Source organism: Lepus europaeus, chromosome 2 (genome assembly GCF_033115175.1).
Source record: "Lepus europaeus isolate LE1 chromosome 2, mLepTim1.pri, whole genome shotgun sequence".
NCBI classification, from domain to species: domain Eukaryota; kingdom Metazoa; phylum Chordata; class Mammalia; order Lagomorpha; family Leporidae; genus Lepus; species Lepus europaeus.
In genome coordinates this window covers 64,426,095-64,432,735 of record NC_084828.1, presented here as the reverse complement: position 1 = coordinate 64,432,735, position 6,641 = coordinate 64,426,095, and the positions used below count along the sequence as shown (strand labels likewise).

The window sequence follows — 6,641 nt, the reverse complement described above, 5'->3', positions numbered from 1 at the left end:
TAAAACCATCAGTTCATTTGACATAAAACTGATATATGATGTGATAATGCTTCAAGTAGAACCTGAGACCCCATTTATCACACAGGCTGCTCTACTACCAGGTTCTGAGTTGTGTGCAAATGAAACCATTATATGATACTCTGCAGATTGCTATCCCCAATCAATACTGGGATCTACAAAGCAGAAAATGTTCCATTGAAAATTCATTTTGTTCATTAATGAACTTTCCAAGGGAGAAACTTACATGAGGAAAAGGTCACCCAGTCTCTTGTGGATACAATGTCCACCCATGTAAAATGTCAGGCTAGCTCCACGTTTCTCCCTAAAAGAAGTGTATCAGACTCACCCTCCTAGTGTACCAACAGAGTTCAGGGGCTAGGTTCCCATTTAAGGGACAGGACCCAGGAATCCTCAACCTCAAAAAGATCCTTAGGTGATCTGGATGCTCCCTATGGTTTAGGTATTCTACTCAATGTCAACTCAAGACAGGCAGTGTCAGCATTAGCTGGGGACTTATCAGTACTCAACTGAGACCTGCTGAATCAGAATCTGAATTTTAACAAGATCCCCAGTGGTTTAATGTTCAGTAAAATATGAGTGGCATTAAAGCAGTGTTTCATAGCTTTGGTTCCATATTAACATCTTTTGGGAAGCTATGCCATTGACTTAAAATCTCTGGGATTGAGAACTCAGTCTCCTCAGGTGAAGCTAATGTGTAGCTAAGGTTGAGACTCATCAACTTAGAACCCTTTTTACAGGTTTTACCTGACGCTTCATCTGCAGTCTTGACAGGGGAATTTGCACAATCAGAGGCTTAAAGGAAACACTAAACAACAGCAAAAAGGAGAGAAGTATTACTACTGTGTTCCTTCTTTATGTCAGTTATTCTGTTACATTTGAAGACAACACTGTCAAGTAAGAAATGTTAAGTATTTTTAAAATGAGGAAACTAAGACTTAGAAAGGTAGTGTTTTGCCCAAGATTATGTAGCTTCTAAGTGGTGTTCTTTAATGACAAAGCCAAAGTTCTATTATATTACCCTCCCATCCATGTGAACAAATGCCCCTCTCTGTGCCTCCCAGGAAATATTAGGGGTTTTTGGTTTTGTGTTTTCAAATGGCAGCAGTTTCAGGAGTGATAGTATTAAGGTGATTACTCTTTCCAGGATCATTTTGTGAATATCATCAGAACAGACTGTGGGGAAAGATCCACACTCAAAGCTGCTTCGGGATAGAATTAGTAGAAAATTAAAGACCAAAACCAACCAGGTAATAGTCCTGGATAGGAATTTGTCTTTGTGTCTTTGCTCTGTTTGAGTAATATAACTTTAAGATATAGCGATCATCCTTCTATGTGAAATTTAGTGCTCATTTTTAAAACAACTTTATTGGGGGTATTATTGACATTCAATAAACTACATCTACGTAAAGCAAATTATATGCTAAGTGTTGCATATGTATACACTCCTGAAATCATCAACACAATGAAGATTATGAATGCCTGTTACCCTTCCTCCCTAAGTTTCTTCATACTTTTTTAATTCAAAGATAAGTTTATTTTGATGCAAACAAATTTGAAATTCATGCATAGTTATTTCATGATATGCATTTTTTGCAGGGTTGCAGGATGGTTTATTTATTTTTTTACTTTGGAAAATGTATTTTTTAAATTTTTTCCCAGAAATCTTTTGTTTAAAGCATACAAACTTCATGCATTTCATAAATATAAATTTAGGTACATAGTGATTCTTCCCATCCTATCCTCCCTCCCACCCTCCCTCCCATCCTTCTTCCTCCTTCCTCTCCTATTCCCATTCTTATTTTTTACTAAGATCTATTTTCAATTAACTTTATACACATAAGTTTAACCCTACATTAATTACAAAGTTAAACAAATAGTACTAAAAAAAAAAAAAGTTCCTCAACAGTCAAGACAAGGGCTATTCAAAGTCCTGGCATCTCAAGGTATCAATTTCACTTCTATAGATTACCTTTTAGGTGCTCTACTAGTTACCACAGATCAAGGAGAACATATAGTATTTGTCTTTTAGGGACTGGTACACTTCTTTGTAATAACTCCTTCCTCTACTTCCTTGTATATTCCTCATCTCCAGGCAACCACTAATTTCTCTGTCAATATAGGTAAGTCCATTTTCTAGAATTATATAGTATATATTCCTTTTTGCCTAGCTTTTGTTTGATAAATATAATGATTTTAAGATTCATCCACATGTTGCATATACCAAAACTTCATACTTTTGGTATTTATGTGTTTACATATTAAGGGATATTCAGATTATTTCCATTTGAGCTTATAATTCTCCTATGAGCATTCATGTATAAGCCTTTACTAGCTTTATAGCTATGCAAAAATTATTTATTTGGAAGTCAAATAGAGAGAGAGAGAGAAAGAGGGGGAGGGGGAAGAGATCTATCTGCTGTTTCACTTCCCAAATGCCTGCAACAGTCAAGTCAGGCCAAAGGTTGGAATTCAATCTGGCTCACCCAATGTGATTAACAGGGAACCAGATACTTGAGCCACAACCTACTACCTCCCAAGGACACATTAGCAGGAAGCTGGATTGGAAGTTCAACTAGGACTTAAACCAAAGGACTCACATGGGACATAAGCATTTCAAGTCACAACTTAACTTATGGTTATATGCTTTCTTTACTTTCAGGGTAATATTTAGGCGTGGAATGGATGGGTCATATGGATGGCATATTTTTAACATTTTAAGAAACTCTAAAATCGTTTTCCAACATGGCTTTTTGTATTCCTAAAAGCAGTATTTGAGAATTCCATATTCCCCATGTGTGATATGGTTAGTCTTTTTAATTTCAGACATTCTAATAAATGTATTATAGAATCTCATTGTAGTTTTATTCTGCATTTCCCTAATGATGTTGAGTCTTTTCATGTTCTTATTTGAAATATATATAACTTTGTTGAAGTGTCTATTCAAATTGGCTCCCATGTTTTCCATTGAGGTGTTTGTTCTTCTATCATTACATTTTGAGTGTTCTATATACATATGAATAAATGTGATGTATTTGATTTTCTAAATTTTCTCTTAGTTCATGACTTATCTTTGAAGAGCAGAGTTTTTACTTCAGAAGAAGTCAGTTTATTAATTTCTCTGTTTGTGGATTTCCTGGTATTGCATCTAAGAAGAATCTAACCCAGGGTCACAAAAAATTTCTCTTACCTTTACTTCTATAATTTTTACAGCTTTAAATTTACGGATCTATGAAAAGACTTAAGGTTTGAGGAAAATGAAATTAAAAGATAATTTAGGCAGAAAAAATTTATGAAATCCATGCATATGATGTGCATTTTGAAGAAAACTATACATTTATTTCAAGTTTATTTATTTATTTATTTTGACAGACAGAGTTAGACAGAGAGAAAGGTCTTCCTTCCGTTGGTTCACCCCCCAAATGGCCACTATGCGCCGATCCGAAGCCAGGAGACAGGTGCCTCCTCCTGGTCTCCTACGTGGGTGCAGGGCCCAAGGACTTGGGCCATGCTCCACTGCCTTCCCGGGCCACAGCAGAGAGTTGGACTAGAAGAGGAGCAACTAGGACAGAATCCAGCGTTCCAACTGGGACTAGAATCTGAGGTGCCAGTGCCACAGGCGGAGGATTAGCCTAGTGAGCTGCGGCGCCAGCCTATTTCAAGTTTCTATGCACTAAAATGAACTAATCTTTTAATTCCATTTTTTAATGAATTTTTTGAAATATCCTCATGTAATTCAGGTACAAGATATAGACCAAAATGTATTTTAAATGCATATCCAATTGATCCAGCAATTGTTAATACCCTTACCCACTGAATTCCTTTCACTATTGCCCAAAATACATCATCCACATATTCATTTCTAGACTTTCATTCCCCAGTCATTGATATATTTTTCCATCTAGACATACTACCTAACTGTCTTGATTAGTATAGCTTCACAAATAGTATGAGCACAGTAGGCCCTACCTGCTGCCTCATACCAGCCTCAGCCCACTCACCTGCTATAGAAAATGATTAAAGAAATCACTTACTATGATGTTCTGGTGGTCAACCCCAAAGCCACTTAAAAAGAATTGAAAAAGACTTATAGGAAACTAGCCTTGAAGTACCACCCTGATAAGAATTCAAATGAAGGACACAAGCTTAAACAGATTTTTCAAGTTTAGGAAGTTCTCTCTGATGCAAAGAAAAGGGAATTATATGACAAAGAACAAGCAATTAACGAGGGTAGAACAGGTAGTGATTTTGATTCCCCCATGCACAGCTTCAATAATGTTTTTTGGAGGACAAGGAAGGATGAGAAAGAATGGAGAAGTAAAACTATATATCAGCTCTCAGTAACCTTAGAAGACTTATAATGGTGTTATAAGAAAACTGGCTCTGCAAAAGTATATAATTTGATACCAATGTGAAGGTCAAGGTGGTAAGAAAGGAGAATTAAGGCCGGCGCTGCGGCTCACTAGGCTAATCCTCCGCCTTGCGGCGCCGGCACACCGGGTTCTAGACCCGGTCAGGGCACCGGATTCTGTCCCGGTTGCCCCTCTTCCAAGCCAGCTCTCTGCTGTGGCCAGGGAGTGCAGTGGAGGATGGCCCAAGTCCTTGGGCCCTGCACCCCGTGGGAGACCAGGATAAGCCCCTGGCTCCTGCCATCGGATCGGCGCGGTGCACCGGCCGCAGCGCGCCAACCGCGGCGGCCATTGGAGGGTGAACCAACGGCAAAAGGAAGACCTTTCTCTCTGTCTCTCTCTCTCACTGTCCACTCTGCCTGTCAAAAAAAAAAAAAAAAAAAAAAGGAGAATTAAAAAGCTGTCTCAATTGCTGAGTTACTTAAATGCAAATAAGGATTCATGATAGGACCTGGAATGGTTCAGGAAATTCAGTCTGTTTGCAGGGCCACCATGAATGGGTGAATGGATCAGTCTTGAAAGTAGATGCAGAAACAGCAATGGAAGAAAAATAGTTCAAGAGAAGAAAATTCCTTAAGTTCATATTGACAAAGACATGAAAGGTGGCCAGAAGATAACATTCTATGGTGAAGGAGACCAAGAACCTGCACTGGAACCAAGAGATATTACCATTGTGTTGGAACTTGGTGGGCCATGCTGTTTTTATTAGTCAAAGACCCTTTTATGATTATGGACATGATCGGTTGAAGCTATATGTGTTGCTTCCAAAAGCCAATATCCACTCTTAACAACTGAACCATAGTTGTCACCTCTCATCCATGTCAAGCATGGAGATATCAAGAATGTGCTGAGGCCGGCGCCGTGGCTCAACAGGCTAATCCTCTGCCTAGCGGCGCCGGCACACCAGGTTCCAGTCCCGGTCAGGGCGCCAGATTCTGTCCCGGTTGCCCCTCTTCCAGGCCAGCTCTTTGCTATGGCCCAGGAGTGCAGTGGAGGATGGCCCAAGTGCTTGGGCCCTGCACCCCATGGGAGACCAGGAGAAGCACCTGGCTCTTGCCTTCAGATCAGTGTGGTGTGCTGGCCGCAACGCGCCAGCCGTGGCGGCCATTGGAGGGTGAACCAACGGCAAAAGGAAGACCTTTCTCTCTGTCTCTTTCTCTCACCGTCCACTCTGCCTGTCAAAAAAAAAAAAAAAAAAGAATGTGCTGAATGAGAAGCATCACCTAATCACTGAATTTAAGGTAACCTCCCTGAGAATGACTTTCTTTTTCCTGATAAATGCTCTTTATTGGAAAAACTTCCTGGGAATAAGGAAGTGGAAGAGCCTGGTGAAATGGATCAGGTAGAACCTGGTAGACTTTGATGTAAATCAGGAAAGGCCACACCACAGCAGTCGAGAGGCATATGGAGATGATGACCGTCGTCATCAGTGTAAATGTCTAAATGGAGCCAATAGGCAGCAGTCACTGCTGGAATTTTAGATGCCGCAGAGGATGAATGAATGAAGGGCTATATGCATATATAGTCATAATATGCTCACTATTGGCTGCTGTTTTTGTTTTAATGTTCAACTATTTTAGTGTTTTAAAAGTTATATGCAGAATAAATGCAAATATAAAAGTCCTAACTTTGCCCTCTATGTATGATTTCAGCTGTCTACATAGACAAGCTTAGACTAAAATGTGAGGTGCATGTATTGACTTCAGTGTATGACCATTAACTTTTAAGCTTATGGAGCTAAAATTGGTAGTTTATGAAATTTAACTTTCAGGCAGAAAAACGTTAACTTGTGGAGACCTCTCTAGTTATTTGCATTAAGTGGGATTCATTGTGATGATTCTGTAATTATTCTGTTGCCTCATATCTTACTTGAAGATGACATGATATATAATTAGCATGTGGTACCAGTAACAGAAATTACTTCTTAAATAATGTTTTATATTATGCTGCTTCCTGAGGGGTTACACTTCTAGATTTGCATTTACACACACACACACACACATATATGGGAATACGTTAACCAACCATGGTTACATTTTTCCCCCTTTGGCCCATATAAGCCCCCAGGTTGTGACTTCTAAAGCTGTATAATTTAGAACTTAAAGAGATCTTTATGTGGAAAAATAATTTGTGTGTATAATACAGGAAGGTATTCATTAAAAATACAGGCCTACTTTGAACCATTTGACTTATGCTCCAAAGCAACTGTAATTT

At 39.0% G+C, this 6,641-nt stretch overlaps 1 pseudogene; it reads left to right on the top strand.

Moving 5' to 3' along the window:
• Positions 1-4,031: 4,031 nt before the first annotated feature.
• On the top strand, positions 4,032-5,908 carry LOC133750977 (dnaJ homolog subfamily A member 1-like; annotated as a pseudogene).
• Positions 5,909-6,641: the final 733 nt, after the last annotated feature.